Raw genomic sequence first — 22111 nt, forward strand, 5'->3', positions numbered from 1 at the left:
ACATGTGCCACTGAGCCCAGCTTCAGTTTATTTTTTAAAGTAACCAAATTGTACACAATAAGAAGAAAAAAAGAGCTGGGTGTAGTGGTGCATGCCTGTAATCCCAGTGGTTCTCAAGGCTGAGGCAGGAGGACTTCCAGTTCAAAGCCAGTCTTAGGAATTTAGCGAGGCCCTAAGCAATTTAGCAAGACCCTGTCTCTAAATAAAATACAAAAAAGGGCTGGGGATGTGCTTAAGTGGTTAAGTGCCCCTGGATTCAATCCCTGGTACCAAAAAAAAAAAAAAAAAAAAGAACAAAAGAAATATCAACCAGTGAGAATTTGGCTAAGATGTAAACTGTTTATGTTCTACATCAATTCTTTTACCCTCCATCAAAATTCTCCACTAGCAACATTTGTTTTCAGTATTATGAGAGTATACCATATACAAATGAACAAAAAATTTAAGCAACTATTACTGTGTAGTATTTTTAAAAATCTTTAATGGATTTACTTTAAATGATCTTCCCCTTTGGCATGAAGAAATATCAAGCCTTATAGCATTTGGATAAATATTCAGACTTAAAAAACATACTGATTGGGCTGGGGTTGTAGCTCATTGGTAGAATGCTTGCCTAACACATGTGAGGCACTGGGTTTGATCTTCAGTACCACATAGAAATAAACACAATAAAGGTATTGTGTCCATCTACAACTAAAAAAAAAATTTAAACAAAAATACTGATTTCTGCTGCATCAAAACCATTCAATGCTTACAAAATAGCGTTTCTTAAATTCATGGTATTCTAAAAAGAATGCTTTTCATATCCTTGATAAACTATAGAGGAGAGATAGGTAGATTTCTGGAATGACATAGGAGCATTTCAGATTGTGTATGAGACAAATAACTTTCATACCCTAGAGACCACCATCCCTTATTCGTTTAGATTGCTTTAAGCCCTTAACATTAGTTTCTATCATTCAGCAAGTTTAAGTACACTTTGGGGTCTTTTAAATGAATTTGGCCAAGGTATTTATGTCCTCAATGCAAGGATAAATCTAAAGGGTTAAAAAAGTTCAGAATTAAGTTAGCTAATGATTACATAGTTATATAAACTGAACATTTAATAAATTATTCTTACTTAATTTAGATTGGTTTAAGTTAGTCAGAACTCACCATATCTTTATAATCTCACTTACCTCTTTTCTTTTCCAGGGATACCATGAAATATTGAAACCCACATTTCTCCAGCTTGGAGATGTAAATGTTTTCATAGTCCTTCTGTGGTCTCTTGATATACTTGGAAGAAACAAGAAGCATAAACTCAATAAAACAATATATTTTAGTGATTAATAGATAATAGAAGAAGAGTCACTGTCTCAGGTGGCTATCTATCTGCCTAGAAACTTCCCAAGCACCAGCAGGGAACATCACTGGAAGCATTTAGAGTAATGCTGCTAGTCTTGGATAATTCTTAAGTTGTAAAGATGACAACAGCCTGTCAGCATGAATCTGTGTTCCTTTTAGCTGAACTGTGCTAGTTTTCTGCTGCTTCGTTTTAACAGTTCAGCAATAGAATCCTAAGAATCCTTTCTCTTTTACATAGCCTTTCCCATCATGGAACCCAGTATCTGCCTAGGGAACTAAACAGATAAAGCTGATGAAGAAGAAGATTGACCCATATGCTGATGGAATGGTATGAATTACTTTAAGGGAGAATGAATGAGGACTATTTCTGCCTCTCAATGATAGGAAAGGTGTATATGTAAGTAGGTCACATATGATATGATAGGCTTTCAAGGTTTAATTGAATTTTACTAGACTAAAGGAAAGATAGTCCAATAGAGGGAGAAAACATGCACATGAAATCCTAAAGGCAGGAAAGTTCAGGTAATGGTGAGTAGTGAGATTAACCTCTCAGTGTTAATGAACTGCTCTTTAAAATGTGGGACACATAGCACTTGCTCTTCTGCACACACAGCTGTGAAATAGTAATGAGGTTATGTATGTGAAAGAATACAAATGTAATCACTAGGTTCTCCTCATTGCTCTTGGTTCATATGTGCTAACATAGAATAAATGAAGTACCTTATCATAATAGACATTTTCAAATTGGACGATTCTTTGGCTTTCAGGTTTTTTTTTCTATAAAATGACCATAGTTAAAATTTTCATATATTAAATGTTTACAGAAGCAGTATAGCATAGGAAGGGCACAGACATTGAGCCATAATGATGACTTTGCAGTTTCCTAGCTATGTGGCCCTGGGTAAATTACTTAACCTGTTTCTTTGTTTCCTTATCTATAAAATAGGGATGATGATAGTGTATACCTCATAGGATAGTTGTGAGAGCTAAATGAGTCAATATGTCAAGTATTTTAAATAGTGCATGACACGTTACAAGCTGTATTTTTATTTCAAAATTACTTAAATTGATTATTCATGTTACTAAATAAAATTGCATGTTTTATCCAGAAATTGGCTTCTAGTAATATATATTAACATAAAGCCCTGTTTTATGGTTAAAACAATCTCTGACTAGCATATTTATGTACACATATGCATGTTTTAAAAATATTTGTTAAATTAATGCTTTACCACTTTCTTTTCTCAGAAGCTTAATTTTCCTCAATCTGTAAAATGAGAATGTTAGTATCTACCTCATTGATAGTAAGGATTAAATTAGATGAACAATTTAAAGATTTCTGGAAAGTTATGGATTTTCTTCCAGAATGCAAGCACATAAACACAAAAATTTGAAAACAAATTAAATTATGGAATCCAGGAACTTATCCATTGCCTCCTTGTCTGTTTGGTCTATGAAATTCTGTTGCTACACTTGAAAGATCTGATCTCCACTTTTTTAAGAGTAGATACCTGCTAGTGGTGGTGCTACTGTTTCTGTCATCTTAGTACATCCTTCTCTGTTTGGTGGAACCAGACAGTGATAGTTACTGGAAAAGTAGTTGTTCAGACATCACCAGGTTGTGTACTAATTACATATGCCAACCATTAATTAGTAACTCTGTGTTTATACAATTACAACCTCTAAAAGAAGTTGCCAAATGAGAAGTCACACACATATTTGAATGAATTTAACTATTTAACTTAGTAAGTTTTCCTCCTCCCTCCACATCCTTACTAATCATTTGGTTTGAGTCTGTCCCAGCACTATGACTGTTAATTCTGGTTTTAAGTTAGCCAAAGAGTGTGGTGTTTCAAGGCAATACAAAGGAACCTACTGAATCCAGTGTGTTCACTTGAATATTGGGAAGGAGAAAAGAAAGCTTGAAAAAGCATAGTTGTATGTGAAATTATTGGTTATTCTTATATTTAATCTGCTTGATGTTTTAATAAATCAAGGGTAGGATTGGAAATTTAAACTGAATAACTTAGAAGATTTTACAGTTTGGCATGACAGCTTTACATCAGCTTACTTCAGATACTTGAGATTGGAGGGTAAGAGAAAGTGGGCAGCCAGCAATTTTGTGGCAAAATGGCCTGGTACTAAATGCAGTATACATACTTCCAAAACCTTTAAAAATACTCTGAGGGCCCCCTGAGTTCTCCATCCTATAGTTATTGTGACTTCATGTTTTTGAGATATTACTATTCTAGGTTTTACAAACTTGTAGGAAGCAGCACTTCATTTTTCCATGGTAAATTAATTCACAGTATATCTGTAGTCAGCGAATAACTCTTTTAACTAACTCTGCCAGAGATTGTTGTTCAGCTGAGATGAGTGCATAATGGATTGGGAATATAAAGCCATCAAAGAAATAAGAACCAAAGTCATCAGTAGCTGATATTCATGGAAATTCAGCCAGTTGGCATGTGTTTTTTGACAATAAAAAAAATAAACAAGGGGCTGGGGATGTGGCTCAAGCGGTAGCGCGCTCGCCTGGCATGCGTGCGGCCCGGGTTCGATCCTCAGCACCACATACCAACAAAGATGTTGTGTCTGCCGAGAACTAAAAAATAAATATTAAAAATTCTCTCTCTCTCTCTCTCTCTCTCTCTCTCTCTCTCTCTCTCTCTCACTCTCCTCTCTCACTCTCTCTTTCAAAAAAATAAATAAAATACTTCCTTGTATACTTAAAAAAATAAATAAATAAACAAGAATGGGTATCAAAGGACTCAGTCTTTCCCTTTGTACAATAGTAAAACATTTGTGAAGCATCAGTGATATAAGATGATGTATTTCTTTCTCTGACCCATTAATTTAATTATATAGTATTTTATGCTTTAAAAACTCTGTTCTTGGGGCTGGGGTTGTGGCTCAGTGGTAGAGCACTTGCCTAACATGCAGGAGGCCCTGGGTTCGATCCTCAGCACCACATAAAAATAAACAAAATAAAGGTATTGTGTACAACTAACAACAACAACAAAAAAAAACAAAAAACAAAAAAAACTCTGTTCTTAGAAAGTTTAATTTTGCCTCAGGTAGATTATAGGTTTGTTTTAAGGTACTCTAAGTTATGAATAAGTTGACTTATTTATTCCATAACTGTTTTTATTTTTTTATAACATTTAGGGAACGTACTTTTCTTATGTTGCTTTTCTTGGCTATTTCCAGCAAATAGTTGGATCTTTGTAACATATAATGCCTTAAAACTTTTATTTTTAATGCATTTTCTCTGGGTCAGCTGTACTTAGATCTTCTTCATACTTTCCAGAAATGAAATAATGTTAGACAAGTTACTAATATTGACTTGTTGCATTTAAATTTATGTCAACATTGCTAACCTGACATAAATTGGACATCCCTGGTGTTTGAGAATGCTAATCATAGATGGGAAAAAAGTTCTGAGTTGAAAGAAGGGAAAGTTAAGTACCATTTTTTAAGTTTTATAACTTTAAAAACAAGGTCATTTAATCCAATGGTTTCCAAGCCTGACTTTGCATCAAAATTAAAAGTGATAGTGGGAGGAAGTATAGCCTGTTCTAAGGATCTTAATTTAACAAGTGAGAAAAATCAACTTGGAAGGGGAATGAAGATCCCAGGGCACACAGCAGGGTAGGAGTCGGAATCCTTGAGTCTGTATGTATGTGGGTTTACTTATTAAACATTGCCTCACTGCCTCTCTGATGTGACAAAGCATGTTTGTTTGTTTGGTTTTTTTTAAAACAGAAGTTTCCTAATGCCCTCTGGCCATTTGCAAAGTACATAGCCTAACAGTTTGCTTTACAGGTGAAACCTCTTAGCCTGTATGCATCCTGAAATAGATAAATGGACTATTGACTTCCATTGTGTCTGTTTCCTGAAGTATTTGACTCAGTAAGTAATGCTGAGTTTTGTTGACTTAAAAACTGTCCATGGTATTAAATGAGAAATAGTTGTTAAGTAATCAAAACTCTGTGACTATCCTCCAGGCTCTGACATTTATTTATCAGCTGCTGCCACACTCTACTGCTTTTCTCTAATCAAAGGTGACTACCACTGGATGGAAGAGGCTTGAGAACCTCTGACAACTCTCTGGGGAGGAATTTATTTTAATTGCCAGTGAGACGATAGGAATGATTTTAATAAAGATCAAGAACTTCCAAATCATCTGCAGCATGGGCTCCTGGCCAAGTGTCCATCCTCAGGAGGGAGTTGGTGTCAGCTGCTGCTTTGTGACTTGAAGGTATTTTAGAAAAGCCAAAGGCATTATGGAATCCTTTCCTGAGTTGGCAGGCAGGAGTGGCATCAGGAATAAAGGCCTGACATATGTCATCAACCTGCAAAAAGTGGAGTTTGGACACTAATGATAGCTCTTGTCAAGGCTCAGTGTGATAAAGCCAGAAGACTCAGGTTGGGGCTTAGTTTTCGAAGGAGGGGAATTATAACTTAGAGAACATCTGCCAAGAGTTTTCATTGTTTGGATTGTATGTCAGTGATGTATTCTTTTTCTTTGACTCCTGTCATTCCTTCTTAATATATGATGGTAGAGATATCAGATGGGTAAAGAAGAGAGGCAGCTTGGTTATATCTAGCACATCTCCCGGTTTGCTTATTTCTTTGCTATTCTCTGTGTTAAACTGAATTTATATAGTCATACTTTAGGCTACTGTTTTGTTCTTTCTGTATTTGTAGGCATACTGGGCCAGAGTCACAGGTGGTTTATTTCCATAAATGCCACTTTGCTGATAATAACATAGATGTTTTGATAGGCAGTTGTAAGGTGGCATTTTTGTCAATATGTCTATAAAAGTATTATTATTTTTAAATATTTATCTTTTGTAGTTGTAGTTGGACACTATAACTTTATTTATTTATGTGGTGCTGAGGATTGAACCAGGGCCTTGCATGTGTGAGGCAAGTCCTCTACTGCTGAGCCATAACCCCAGCCCCTAGAAGTATTGTTTTAAAATCCCAGCCCTGCCACTTAGTTGCTGTGTGACTTTTTTTTATATATATAACAGCGGAATGCATTATAATTCTTATTACATTATAGAGCTCAATGTTTCATATCTCTGGTCTGTGTGAGTTTTTGACAAGGCTAAATTTAATCCCAGTTAAAAGATCAGGAATATAAAAATACCTGGGACCTAATATCCAAATTTAAATTATAATGGTAATTATTTGGTCAAACTTCAGCTTACTGGGAAGGGTTTCTAAACTATTAGTGAACAGAGGAATTTTGTAATATAGTAAATATTATAAATATTTACAAATATAAATAAATAATATACATATTGTAATAAAATCAAGAATGATTTCGTAATATATATTGGTCATTTGGAAAATACTCATTTACAGTTTTGTATATTTTCTAAATATTAATACATTTCATTATATAATATTGAAATAGGGGCTGAGGGTATAGCTTAGTGGTAGAGTGCTTGCCTAAGCACAAGGCCCTGAGTTTGATTCCCACCACCACAAATAAAGTTGCATATGATTTTAATGTGGCTAGAGGTCTAATTAGCCCAACCTTAAAAAAAAAAATCAACTTTGTTGTTATCACTGCTGATCTTATCAGAAACATTAAGTATGGGGAAGTGATGAAGCTCACATTGGTAGATATGTATTTTCCAAAATTCTAATTTTTGCTTTGAAGCTCATTTTATGCTTTGTAGTAATATTGTCAGTAACATTCTTGAAGTAACATGCTTGCTTTTACCTTTTCTAGAAAATATTTGTTTAAAAAATATGTTTAATACTCAAGTTTGAGTAACCATAAATTGTCTGTTATTTTTTCTTTCAAGTAAAATGATGGTCCATGAAAGAATTAACTAGTTTATAACTTTTATAACCCACATGCTTTCCTTTCCTTGAGGTACCTAGTATATAGTAATACTTTATGTGTGCTTTCTATTCTGCCATACAAGATATTAAAGACGTATATCCAAGGGTCAAGATTTATAAAATAAATAAATCTTACTGCCTTATCAAGAACATTTTTGAGCTGGACGCGGTGGAGCATGCCTGTAATATCAGTGGTTTCGGAGGCTGAGGCAGGAGGATCATGAGTTCAAAGCCAGACTCAGCAAAAGTGAGGTGCTAAGTAACTCAGTGAGACCCTGTCTCTAAATAAAATACAAAATGGGTATGGGGATGTGGCTCAGTAGTCAAGTGCCCCTGAGTTCAATCCCTAGTACCAAAAAAACCAACCAACCAACCAACCAAACAAACAAAAAAAAACTTGAGGGCTGGGGATGTGGCTCAAGCGGTAGCGCGCTCGCCTGGCATGCGTGCGGCCCGGGTTCGATCCTCAGCACCACATACAAACAAAGATGTTGTGTCCGCCAATAACTAATAAATAAATAAATATTAAAAAAAAAAACTTGATTTTCCCCCTGGAATATGTGGCAGTGAAAAATATAGTGACTATCAGTACTTTTTTCCAACTCTTAAGATCAAACAGTAACTCCTAAATTTGCTAATGTTGATTAAATAGTGCCCTCTTAACTTCTAAGGGCATGGGAGGATGCTGATGAGATGCTACTAAATTTACCTTCTTTTTTTAAAACTGGGTTTGAATCCCAGGGTGCTTAACCACTGTGAGTTACATCTTCACCCCTTTTTATGTTTTATTTTGAGAGAAGATCTCACTAAACCAGGCTGACCTTGAATTTGGAATCTTCCTGCCTTATCTGATTTGTTGGGAGTGCAGGTGTGTGTACCTCTGTGCTTGGTATATTTACTTATTTTTAAATTAAGGCAGATGAAATAAAGTTATAAAAATCCAAATTGCTAGTCTTTTTTAAGAATTTTTTTTTTTGTAATTGCAGATGGACAGAATGCCTTTATTTATTTTTATATGGTGCTGAGGATCCAACCCAGTGCCGTACACATACCATGCAAATGCACTACTGCAGAGCCCCTTGCTAGTCTTTTTAACATGAGAGGTGTACTCGGAAATCAGAGTATCCATATACGTCAGTAGCTGACTGGTGATTATTTATGCTTCTAAAATAAATAGTGATTAGAGCTGCCAGTTGTGATAATTGCTTGATTCTGTATCTATGAAATTATTAAAGAGTAACATCTATGAAGGGATTAATTATAAATATGTAAGAAGCATTTTTAGTGGGAACTTGAGGTTGGGTAGAGGAGAAAGAGTTTTAGGTTCTTTGTAAGCCACATGTGCAGTGACACCTTTTCATTGTAGAATGCCCTCAGTGTTTCTTTTGTGCTTCTGTGAAATTCTTGGGACTGGATCCTTTCCTCATTACCCTCTAACATTTTCTTAGTGGGGTTTTAATTAGGCTATGTGAAAGCAAACTGGTTAAAGGAATTTACCCCAAAATTCCCTGATTAACTCTCTCAGGGATATTTGAATATATAAATGAACTAGTGAAAGTTTAGGCTTTTAGAAGTAGAACCTTTATTTATATTCTTCTAGGAGATGGAAATGAAGAGGGCCCTTTCTCTCAACTCATAGGTTAGTACATGTTAGACTAAGGGTTTGGGGAGTAGTGAGAACTTGACATGAGAAAGCTGTTGATTTGGAGCTTTTATAGTTTGCGTATGCTAACTGGGGCCAAGATTGTATATAAGGATCTGGCTCATTTGGGAAGGATGTCAGCTTCTAAATATGGGAGCATGGTCTTAAAATGATTGTGATCTTGAACGAAAATGTGATTGGAGTATGATTTATTCAGAAATAGATAGTCACTAAAAAACAACATTAGGCTTAATAATTCAATTTAATATTTTCTTAAAGTATCTTAGAAATATATACTGATTATAGGTTATTTAATTTAAGAAACAGTCTAGTGATTTTCTTTAGGATTTATTTAAATGAATTGAATTCCCCCTTTTTTTCCTTTGGTCTCTTATGACAACCTTCTCAGTCCCTTTAAAAATATTATGAAGGTCTGGAGATGTTGATCAGAGGTGGAGCAGTTGCCTAGCGTTCACTCTAGGCCCTGGGTTTGATTGATCCCACCACTACCACCACCACCATCAAAAAAAGGGAGGCTTATGTGCTTTCTTTTTTTTTTACATTTCTTTTTTAGTTGTAGGTGGACATAGTACCTTCATTTTATTTTTATATGGTGCTGAGGATCGAACCCACTGCCTCACACATGCTAGGCAAGCACTCTTCTACTGAGCCACAACCTCAGCAGGCTTATGTGCTTTCTAAATACAGTCTCTTGCCTTTTTTGTAGACTCCATCCATTTAATGGATGTATATGATTGGAATAAATGTTGGCAAACTTAAGAAGAAAAGATAGGGCTGGGGATGTGGCTCAAGCAGTAGCGCGCTCGCCTGGCATGTGTGCAGCCCGGGTTCGATCCTCAGCACCACATACCAACAAAGATGTTGTGTCTGCCAAGAACTAAAAAAAATAAATATTAAAAATTCATTCTCTCTCTCTCTCTCTCTCTCTCTCTCTCTCTCTCTCTCTCTCTCCTCTCTCTCCTCTCTCACTCTCTCTTAAAAAAAAAAAGAAGAAAAGATAGACTGAATCTGATTATTAGTGATAACAGGGAAACCTGACAAGGGAAAATTAATACCATCTGAGGTTAGATGTTAGACATATTTGGGGAAAAGGTCATGGGGCATTCTTGTGGGCTACTATAAATGTCTATTTATGGCTTGATGTGGATGGTTTTGCTTATATGTATACATCTCTAAAAATTCATCAAACTGAAACTTAAGATTTGTTCACCTTCCCATATGTAAATTAAACTTCAGAAAGTAAAGCAGCAATAGTCAAATTAAAAATAAATATTGATCTTCTTGAATGTGGGCCATAGTTATTGTGCTACTGTCACTTTTTTTGATAATTTGAAATATTTTGTAATAAAAATTTTAAAAAATCCTGTCACTTTAAATAAGTCAGATTGTGTCTGAGTTAAGGGAGCTAAGGCCTTCCCCCCATCCTTTCTTTCAACTGTCCTTTTCCATGTTTGGAATTTTGTTTTCTTGCATATTACTAAGGGGATTAGAGAATGAAGACTTTTAAAAATATATAGATATTAGTTGTTGAAAGGGGAGAAACTTAATGTTGTAAATATGTAAATTCTTTATAATTTTGAATCTGAGCAAAAAGAAGTCAGATCACTTATCTTTTAAATATTATGGTAGGTTTAATCAAACATCCATTTTAAAAGTTTTATCTTTCCTAAATAGTTTCCATGTGTTTGATATTGTAAGAAGAACCGTCTTGTAGGATCATGTTAGTATTTCATTTTGCATTTGAGGACACTGAGGTCCTGAGATCAAGTAACTTGTTTAAGTAATCATGACTGAAATAGGGAAGGCTCCCCATCCTTAGCCTGAACAAGGTGCCTAAGCTTCCAATGTCAGAGTATAAATATAAAGGTAATTATCACTCTTATTAACTGATGCTTTATTGTCACAAATCGATAACTACTACTTTAAGAGCCATGCTTGTGCTGTTTTATAAATCTTTTTTTTTTTTTTTTAAGAACTTGTTTTAAGTGGCCTTTAAAATCTCAGAATCATTTCTAATACTTTAAAGAAAAAAACTTGGGGGTTGGGGCTGTGGCTCAGCGGTAGAGCGCTCCGCTCACCTGGCACATGTGAGGCCCTGGGTTCGATCTTCAGCACCACATAAAAATAAATAAAAATAAAGATACTGTGTCCAACTACAACTAAAAAATAAATGTTTGAAAAAGAACTTGGCAATATGGCTTTATTCTTTAAAACAAAATCTATTTCTCTTTGGTATTAAAAAGTTTAAAAAAGGTCATCTTTTTTTTAAAAAAAGGCAAGAAATTCTCTTCAAACCACATCAGAACCCATGCCAGCTTGGTACAGAGCCCTCTCCAGAGTAGTGATGTAATAATTTGAAAGTGTACTTGGTGCAGTTGCCAAAGCTTACAGTGTTTAGTTTCAACAGTTTGCCAGCATCCACAGCTCATTATTTTTTTTCGATATGTACCACATTATAATCACATATTGATCGATCTCGTTGGGGTAGCAGAAATAGTTAGATTATGTTTATGCCTTTCAAGGTAATGGTGCTGTTTTGCCTCTTACCTGCTTCTGAGCATTATTCCCCTACTACTATCATACTTATTCACTTGGGTAAGTTCTGCAAAATTGTGACAGAGAGGGGCAGTTTCCACTTTGCCTAGTTATGGTTTGCAAGGAAACCCTTCTTATGCATTGGTATCTATTCAGGCAATTCCATGTGCTACATTCCATTCATTTACCAAGTCTTAGATTCATATCCAAAGTTTAGTATTTGGGTATACAATTACATATTATACATTACGGCAAGAGCATACCACCCCCTCTCCCCACCTCTCTTTGAGAAAACTCCAAGCCAGTGAAGCAAATCCAGGTGTTATGGGTTGAGGCTGGCACCCTCTGTTCAGAATTGTTGATAGCACAATTTTGTTTGGAATGTACCAGGCTTACTCAACAGCTGCTCTTGCTAACCATCATGTTTTTATAACCAAAGGGCTTGGAGTTTGCCCCCTTTCCTGAACAGAAAGAACTACACACTTAAGCTCCATGAGACTAGCTCCCTATCATTTAAGAGAAATAAGGGCAGGCATGCAGAAGAGAGTAGTCTTGCTGCTGGGAGTAAAGTTTGGGATGAGAGCAGGTGCAGCTGCAACTGCAGCTCCTTAACCATACCTGGCCTTGTCTAAATTTTAAATAGAATTGTTTGACATCAACATAAATGAACTACTGTGAGCTCTCTGGCCAAATAATGCCTTGCATAAGGGGTAAGTATACATTAACCATACTCAATGTCTATTGGCCACCTTCTTTGTGTCCCAGGCAATGTGCTAGATACTGATGATGATATTTTTTCAAGAAGTCACAATCTGGAAAGAGGCACAGACTCTTAACAGATAAATTAAAATTCACTGATTTTATTTTTTGCTCATACAAGTTAATATCTTGTTCACTTATAAGTTAGCTAGTGAAGCCAGCTCACAGTATTGACTCTCTGACCTTCTAAGAATAAGCATGAAATTTCCTTTAAATTCTAAAGTAAACCTACTAAATTGTATTTTTGCCTCTTTAGATACCTTTCTTGACTTACCAGAGATGACAACATGTGGAGTGTTGGAAGGAAAAAACTATGCAATGGAGAAAGGCATTTCTAAGAAGGATTCCAGAATTGACTATCCTGTTCTAAGTAATGTTTCTTTTACCTGAAAAAGATGAGAATGCACAAGTTTCCTTAGCTGTGTTGATTATCAGGCTGTTGTAAGGTGAGAGTAGGAGAAATGGTTTCCATCTCTTTATGGAATGTAGGCCTCTTTAGCTACATTATTATGCACTTAAGGCAGAGTCAAAAAGCACATTTTCTTTATAGGTACTTATGGATGGGTGAGATCACATTTACTTAGTGATGCTGTTACTATGTTGTAACTTCTTATTTAGCCCCATTTTTTAGGATGGGCATATGAATACTTCATTAGGCATCTTATTAATCAAGAGAAGAATATTAAATGGCTCATGTCCAAACTCAAAACAATCTCAAACAACATGTGTACCACTATTTAAATAATAATAGCTAATATTCACATAGTACTTATATTTCCGGGTTTTTTTTTTGGGGGGGGGGTACTGGGGGTTGAACTCACAGGCACTCAACTACTGAGCCACATCCCTAGCCGTTTTATATATTTTATTTGGAGACAGGGTCTCACTGAATTGCTTAGGGCCTTGCTAAGTTGCTGAGGCTGGCTTTGAACTCATGATCCTCCTACTTCAGCCCTCCCAAGCTGCTGGGATTATAGGTGTGCACCACCTTGCCAGCTTGTTTTAGGTATTTGCATGTAAAATATTTAAAAGATGGGTTGGTCTAATTCTCACAACAACTTAGTAAGGTAGGTACTTTTTTTTTTTTTCATTTTATAGATGAAAATAAGAAGGCAAAATGAGGTAAATAATTTGCCTAAGATCACAGATAATAAGTGGCAAATCCAGGAAAGGAATTCAATAACTCCATCTCTATACCTATATTAATCACTACTGATACTATACCATTTCACATTCAGTTTAACTCTGGCTGAAGTAGAGTTTCCTAGAAGCAAGGGGTGACAGTATATACCATTTGAATAGAGTGCCTCCTGTGTAGCTAGGCATTATACATGTCATTTTACTTTTTAATCTCTGGGCCTGTGAATCAGTCTCCATTCTTACAGATAATAACCAATTTAAATTTATTAGACATTGTACTAAGTGATTTACTTAATTTCACTTAATGTTGACAGCAGTTCTATGGATAATTACTGTTCTCGTTTTGGAAATAAGAAAACTGAAGCTAGAGAAGGTCATTTGCCTGTGGTTATATAGCTAAGGAGGAACAGAGCTAAGATTTAAATATAGGTTTGCCTGACTCAAGATCCCAATGTCATAACTACCATATAATGCTTGGTGGGAAGCAGTAATTAGCTAGAAATTCCATCAGTGAAGTCAGTCTCAGAGCTTCCAATCTTATTCCTCATGCCTGATTCTCACATATTTGTTGGTTAATTGTTACCCTTGTTTTTCTCACTTTTTCAGATGCTTACAAGAGAGAAACATGTTAGGTGTCAGAGATAGCTCTTTTGTCTAAAAATAGGAGATTCTTGTCTGATGTCTTCATGAAGTCATGGCATTTATTGAACTTGTCTTTTATTAAGGCTTTAACTTTTTTAAAATTTTATTTTCTAGGATCATCACTGTATGGATTTCTTTCTATTATCTTTACAGGGATTTCTGGAAGTTGTAGCGGGACAATCTTAAATATCTGTGAAATTCTATTTTTGAAATAACATAGTTTATCTTGACTCCTTAGTATTACAGGTTTTTCTTTTCTACCTAATATATGTGGCTGGTGTTGAAGATTTGTTTGTTTCAAGTAATTTTTTTTTTTAATGTAGGAACCTGCAATGTCCCCCTAAATCTCAGTAGTTGCAGTTAGCTCTTGAATCTCATATGTAGTTCATTCTCAGGGACAAAGCCAAAACCAATTGCCTTAGAAATGAGTATTTTCTGTCGCTTTTCCTTTTTCCAAAATATCTCTAATTCTGGATTTTCTCTTCTTTCTCTCCAATCTGTTGGTCACCAAGATTTTTTATATCTGGCTCCCAAATATCAAAATCTGATATAAGGTACTCAATTGACCTGCTATTGCATATCCACAGACTGGCTAAATTAAAATAGTAAACAAAACTGATCACACAAAGTGTTGATGAGAACAACTGGAACACACACTGTTGGCAGAAGTGGAGTGTGAATTCGTACGAACCCTTTTGAAACTTTGAGTTGCATCTATGAAAGTTGAACACAAGCAATTCAATTTCTATGCATATGCTCTACAAAAATGCATAAAGTATGCTCTGAAAGACGTGTAGAAGAATGTGCAGACAGTATTATTTGTAATAGTCCCTAACTGGAAATAGCTAAATATCTATTCACTAAAATGGATAAATAAGTTGTAGTAAAATCTCTAAAATGGAATACCTTATAGCGGTGGTAAACCAGGACACACTCTCACAACATGCAACACAGTATGGATGAATCTCCTAGACAAAATGTTGAGCAAAATAAGACAAAAGATTATATAGTACATGATTTCCCTTTATATAAAGTTCAAAAAGAGGCTAAACTAATCTGAGGTGATGGAGATCAGAATAGTAGTTAGTTCTAATGAGGGAATAAAATGACTGGGAGGGCACAGGGTATTCTATCTTGATTTGTATATTGGTTCCCCACGTGTTCCCTCTGGGAAAAAAAATTCATTTAGGGGCTGGGATTTTGGCTCAGCAGTAGAACGCTCTCCTAGCACGGGCAGGACCCGATTCTCAGCACCACATAAAAATAAAGGCATTGATATTCTCTCTCCTCTGTCAAAAAAAAAAAGTTCACTGAACTATACATCTGAAATGTATATACTTAACTATATTTGAACACTTGAATACAAGATTTTTTTTTTTTTTTAAGAGCTGAGCCGCAGTGTGATTTAAAAGTTTGAGGGCAAGTCCAGAAATCAAGGACTTAAAATACCATTTATGACTTTGGTATCGTTACTTTAAAGTGGTCTTCAAGAATGACTTTTCCCCCTATATATTTATATTAAAGTTAATATAAATCACACCAAACTACTAATGCCTTAGGTTGTGAATAGAGTTGTACAAAAGTTGACGAAGTTTTACTTTTTCACTAGGTAGGGATCCTATGTCAGGCCTCAAGGATGCTAAGCAAGTGCTCAACCACTGAGCTACACTCCCAACACAAGGTTTCACTTTTTATTCTGTCTTAATATTTCTTATATTTGAGTTATTCATTGATTGATGTTTTAAGCATGCTCTTTATTTAAAAGAATGAATGACTTTGATGGAGGGAATGTTGAGTAGCAGCATGTCAAGTATTACGGTGAGATATTTGGGGCCATGTAAAACTTCATGGTGCTTTCAGATCTCATTTAGCCATATTCATTTAGCAGTTCAGGAAAATAACATGAAAATAACCAACCTTTTCAAATGTCTGTTTCTCTCTCTTCCCCTCCTTCCGTCCCTCCCCCTTTCCCCCTCCTTCCCTCCCTCCCTCTCTTTCTCCACCTCCATCTCTCCCTCCCTCCCTCCTTCCTTCCCTTTTGCATCCTTTTTTCAACTGTTAAAAACACAAAATTTACTATCTTAACTCTTTTTAAATGTATGGTTCAGCAGTGTTGCACATAGTCACATTATTGTGTAACAGATCTCTAGAACTTTTTCATCTTGCAAAAGTCCCTACTCATTAAATAGCAATTCCCATTTTCCCCTCTTCTCAGCTCCTGGTAACTGTCATTTTACTTTATTTCTATGAATTTGACTCCTTTAGGTACCTCACATAAGTGGAATCTTTAATTTCATTTAGCATAATGACCTCATAGTTCATCTATTTTGTAGCATGTGACAGCCCTTTGCATGGTTATTGCCACAACTTTGTTCAAAAAACCTCATCATCATTTCATCTGAATAACTGCAACAATCCAAGTCGTCTCTACCTCTGGACTTGCCCACTCTTACCCCATCTTCCACCTAGTGGCTAAATAAATGCACATTTAACTTTACTTGAATACCCCAGTGTCCTGACTACCTTTAGATAAAATCTAAGTGCCTTAACATGAAGTGGGTTTATGTTATTGGACATCTTGTTCTCATTGCTCCTAAACTAGGCATACCCTTTATGCTTCATCCACTCTGAATTTCTTCCTTGTTTCATGTTCCCAGTCAGTATTTGTTGACAGTGAATCGTAACTTTTGCTTAAAGCCAACCGCCTCTGCATGGAGCTAACCTAAAGACTTAATGTCAGAATGTAAAAATTTAGTAATACAATGCAGACTTTCCTTTTCTTAGCTTTTTGGAGCTTAACAACTAATAATAGTGACCAAACAAAGTATTTGAGAAATTATGCTGACTAAATTCATGTGAAAGAAGGGTAGAGGAAAGAAGGGAAAATTATTTTAAGATCTTAATTACACTGGGCTCTTTAATAAATAAAACAGATTTTTTTCCCCTCACCACAAATTTTAATACAGTATTTATTGGGGGGCCTATTATGTACATTCATTCCTGTGAGTCATCAAAGTGAAAATCTGAGAAGACTTTCTTGAGCAGCTACCCCAGTTATCCAGTTCAGATAAGTTTTTGTTGTTGTTATTTTAAACATGTTTCTCGGGCAGAGTTTTCTCACTGCTAGATGCAAAGCGATTGTGTGTATTTAAAACAGATTGGGGGACACTAGCATATAAATCTAAAATAGAAGTTACCTTTTTTACATAAATTCAGTGAATTTTACTACAGTAGGGCTGGAGTGTCTTTGACAGCATGTACTTTATAAAGAAGCCCCCTTGAACCTCCTCAACTTTACCAGTTTCCCATGAGCTTAGCTGCATTGCATGTGTTTTCTTGAGTACATGGTTTTGTCTGTAACATCCGTACTTTTGCTCACACTGTTTTGGTGCCTGAAAATCTCCTTTTTTCTTTATTTTCTACAAATTGCACTTATCTTTTTTTTTTAAAGAGAGAGTGAGAGAGGGAGAGAGAGAAAGAGAGAGAATTTTAATATTTATTTTTTAGTTATCGGCGGACACAACATCTTTGTTTGTATGTGGTGCTGAGAATCGAACCCGGGCTGCACGCATGCCAGGCGAGTGCGCTACCGCTTGAGCCACATCCCCAGCCCCTGCACTTATCTTTTAAGATTCACCTCAGATCTCTCTTCCAGGTCATCTTCCAAGTTCAAGTGCTGCTGCTTTATGCTTCCTAACATCCTGGCCTTTCCTTTAGCATAGCGCCCATAGTCTGTTCACAGGTTTATCTCTTCTCCTTGACTATGGGATTTTGATAGGCAGGTTTAAGGCATTTTTATGCCTGACTTGCCATGGAATGGGTGCTCAAGGACTCTCTGGATAAATAAATTGTACTGTTGTTGAGTGATGGTTAAATAAGTACCTGACTAAATGAATAATAGAAGACCAGTATGAAACCTACTAATGAAACAGTTGCTCTCTAGCCACAGATTTCTGGGCAGTGGAATCCTTGTTCCTGCATATTCTCTAGCAAACTTTGAATTCTAACTGCCCTCATAAGAAAAATAAAACACTAAGGGAAAGAGAATAATAATTGAACACTATTCCATCTTTGGCATAGGCACTTTATCCTCAAAGACTTATCATTTTTGCTGTATGAGGAGCTCTTTTTTACATCTGAGGCAACTGAGTCTTAGAGATATTTAGTTAGAAATATAGTAATGAGGGGCTGGGGCCAGGGCTCAGCGGTAGTGCACTTGCCTGACATGTGTGAGGCACTGAGTTCGATTCTCAGCACCGCATGTAAGTAAACAAAAAAATAAAGATTTATCAACAACTAAAAAAAAAAGAAGAAGAAGAAGAAGAGGAAGAAATTGAGTAATGAAGCTTTGATCAAATTCATGTTGTCTGTGCCCCCCCCCTTTTTTTTGTTTACATTTGGCTTTCTGCCCCAAATTCAGAAACATTTTTGGTGAATGCGTACCAATTTCTTATTAACAGTAACTACAAATCCCAGGGGCTATTTTAAGACAGAACAAGTACCTTAAAATAATAACAACTGTTTTGTTTTACCATTTACAAAGGGCTTTTACATTCATATATAGTCCAGAGATGCCATTCTTCTAAGATATTATATATTCTTTTAGATAACATTAAAGTATTAGCACAGTGTTGGCACAATGGAGACTGGTGTAGCTATTTTAGCAAATGCTGAATATACCTCTCCAAATTAGACTGTATTGTTTATACTTCAGTTTTCACTTTTTCTGGAGACTCGAAGCCTCATAAATAATGATATCTAGCTATTTTTAAAAGTTCCGTGCATAATTTAGGTTGTATACTTGCTGATATCCAGAAATCTATTTTCATTGTATGTAAAATTGCATTGTACAGACCCATATCCTTGTGGTTTTAGAAACTGGTGTTTTTAGGACAGAAAAAAAATTATCTAGTCTTTGACAGGAAAAAATTGAAAGGGGATAGAATTTCACTGAACCATAAAAAAATCAAACTGGTTATAGTGAAATGAACAAGTCCCCAGGAACAAGACATCTGAGTTTAAATCTGGACTCTCTTTTAACAATTTTGACAACAAATAAGTCATTTCTTTTCAGTCTTTAGTGTCTCAGTTGAGAAAATGGGCTGATAATATTAAACCTCAGCCTCTAGTGAGATCCTGTCTCAAAAAGTTAACGAAATAACTCAGAATGCTCCTGGGTTCAGTCCCCAGTAACACACACGTGTGCATACACACATACTCACATATGAAAAAAGAAAAAAAATCAGAATAGCACTGCATAGTGTTTGATATATAACACTCCCTTGATAAGTGGTATTTCCTATTGTTTGGGGAGGTGGAATTTCTGAAACACATTGGGTATATGCAGATATCAGTTTTATGGTAGATGTAAAACTTTACTAAAAATCCGACTTTTCAAAGTGGGCATATCAGCTCCCATTTATGGTGTGTGGAGTTACTGTGATGATTTCTTATGTAGTGCACATATTCCAACATTTACAGGAAACCTGAATTTTTATTTTCTGTTAAGAATTCTTTCTTGTAGAACTCAAGCAGGCTATATAGAGAAAATAGCAAGGAAATGAAAAATGATAGGAGTTTTATTATTCTGTTAAGAAGTTTTTTTTTTTCCTTCCTGTTAGTGTTTACATTCCTCTTGACTACAGGTAAACATGACTGCACTGGTAACAGGCAACATGAAAGGAATCTAATTGGATTGGATTGACTTTTTTTTTTCCCCCCTGTAAAGAAATTTTTACTTTTGAAATTCAGTACAATGATCATTTAGGACAGGGTCTTGAAATATTTTCTTTCCTTTTTCTAGCCGTAGTCAGAGATGTGTTATTTCAACAATTAGGACAAATGTTGCATGTATGCTAAAGAATACTCAATGTAAATTGTTTGAGCAAAGAGTACTTCTTAACTTTCCATCTAAATGAAGGTATCTGAAGCAAAGTTGGCATTCTATAAATATTTGTTGAATAAATATTCAATAAGAATTTATAGAATTTCCTTTTATATTAGGAAAACCAAAAATAAGTATCCATCTTTAATGCTGTTTGTGATGCCCAAATTTGAAAATGATTTAGACATGAAAATATTGTTTTTTTATGTATCTTGTTTTATCAGCAGTTTTCTATTCCCCATCCTCTGCATTGATGGGACACATTCTTGATCCATTTCATTGGTTCTAAGTAATGAACTGTATCCATAAGAAAGATTGTTTTGATTTAGTTTGGTTTGTTTTTACTTCTACAATTTTTAGAGCCTGGCATTAAATTTATACATGCTTCTTCCTATTAGAAGGTGTTGAACATTGCTATCAACTATCTAGCATTTATAGGGGTGTATAATTTGTCTTATGAGGAAGACCTCTTGTACTTTCTCATTCTTATTTCATTTTGAGTTTTCTTATTTCATCATTGAGCAAACAAAACTTTATTAGATTAGGGTACCAGCTAATTATGTATAGCTAATTATGTATAGGATGAGACAGGTGCTATCAGTCTCTGCTGATAGAAGTGTAAATTGGTCATACCATAAAAATTAGCAGAAATGTGGATACTAAGTATATTCATTGAAGTATTTATATTAGAGACTAACTAGAAACCATCCAGATGTCTATAAAAACCATTTTAATGACTTGAGAAGTGCTTATTAGTGAATAAATCAGGATATGAAAATATTGAGAATTGATTCTGTTGCATATGAATCACACTAAGATGTTAATAAATATTTTCTCTGGTGTTATAGATGACAAAATTTCTTTAAAGGGCTGGGGATGTGGCTCAAGCGGTAGCGCGCTCGCCTGGCATGCGTGCCGCCTGGGTTCAATCCTCAGCACCACATACAAACAAAGATGTTGTGTCCACCGAAAACTAAAAAATACATATTAAAATTCTCTCTCTCTCTCTCTCTCTCTCTCTCAAAATTTCTTTAAAAATATTTTTTTTTTGTTGTAGGTGTACACAAAGCCTTTATTTTATTTATTTTTATGTTGTGCTGAAGATGGAACCCAGTGCCTCACCCGCAGTAGGCAAGCAAGCACTCTACTACTGAGCCATAATTCCAGCTCTATTCTCTCTCTCTCTCTCTCTCTCTCTCTCTCTCTCATTTATTTATTTATCTATCTATTTATTTATTTATTTATTTGGTACTGGGGATTTAACCCAGGGGTGCTGGGTTAAATGTCTGAGCTACATGCCCAGACATTTAAAATTTTTTTTTATTTTGAGACAGAATCTCATTAAGTCTCTGAAGCTGGCCTCAAACTCATGATCCTTCTATCTCAGCCTCTCAAGTCACTGGCTTCATAGACATGCGCCACCATACCCTGCAAGAATCTAAAGTTTCTGTACGGATTAGGTGACTTTTATATAATAGAAAATTTTTCATTATTTAAAAACTACAAAGTAAGACTAGAAGGAAGTTTGCCAAGTGTTGGTAGAGGTTTTCTTTAGGTAACGGGATTATGAATAATTTCTGTAGAATTATGAATACTTTTTTGTCTTCATGATTTTCATATTTTCAGTCTAGTAGTAAGCATATAAAGTGAAAAAAATTTTTTGAGGTATATCACTGCAATCAGCCTAAGAATTTGCCTTCAGAGAAAATTGTTATGAGATTTTTATAATAATCTTCAGAGGAAAAGAATCGCTTTCTTGATGGCTAAGGCAGAAATTGAGATCCCAAATCTTTTATATAGAGTTCTTTTATATAATTTTCAATTAAATTTTGTGAAATAGTAATACTACTAGACATAAAGTGCCTATCCTTTACAATTTGTTTGGGTATTGGACCTATTTTACGGTTAATATCATGACTTTAGTCTTCTCGTGTATTCTTGCTACCTCGAGGTTTTGGTTTCTATACAGGCAGAACCTTATTAATAGCCAGAAAGTTGAGTTTTATTCATTGACAGTTCTTATTCTGTTTACCCTTAACATCTGAAGCAAATATTTCAGATACATTTACGCCTTTGAGACTTATTTTTAAAAACTAGATTGAGTCTTTTAGGCATGAATATGAAATCAGTGTGGATAATATTAATATCTACAATTTGTAAAACCATAGCTTCTGTGTTACTGTAAGATAAAATCTATGGTGTTAAGGCATTATGTTAGATACAAACATTTTATAATTTTCACAACAGCCTTATAAAGTAGTATTATTTCCCATCCT

The 22111-nt window shown here is 35.2% G+C and overlaps 1 protein-coding gene and 1 long non-coding RNA gene across 6 annotated transcripts in view; one reads left to right on the forward strand and one right to left on the reverse strand.

The window, feature by feature from the left end:
• NR6A1 (nuclear receptor subfamily 6 group A member 1) overlaps positions 1-22111 on the forward strand; it is a 208816-nt gene that overhangs the window by 62834 nt on the left and 123871 nt on the right. The window lies entirely within an intron of this gene.
• Positions 1-22111, reverse strand: part of LOC308630408 — a 74731-nt gene that overhangs the window by 43538 nt on the left and 9082 nt on the right. Inside the window, exon 2 of the long non-coding RNA XR_014017940.1 lies at positions 1179-1278. This is a non-coding gene — a long non-coding RNA (uncharacterized lncRNA). The remainder of the gene's footprint in view (positions 1-1178; positions 1279-22111) is intronic.

This window comes from Spermophilus citellus, assembly GCF_964194105.1.
Source record: "Spermophilus citellus genome assembly, chromosome: 2".
Taxonomy (NCBI): Eukaryota; Metazoa; Chordata; class Mammalia; order Rodentia; family Sciuridae; genus Spermophilus; species Spermophilus citellus.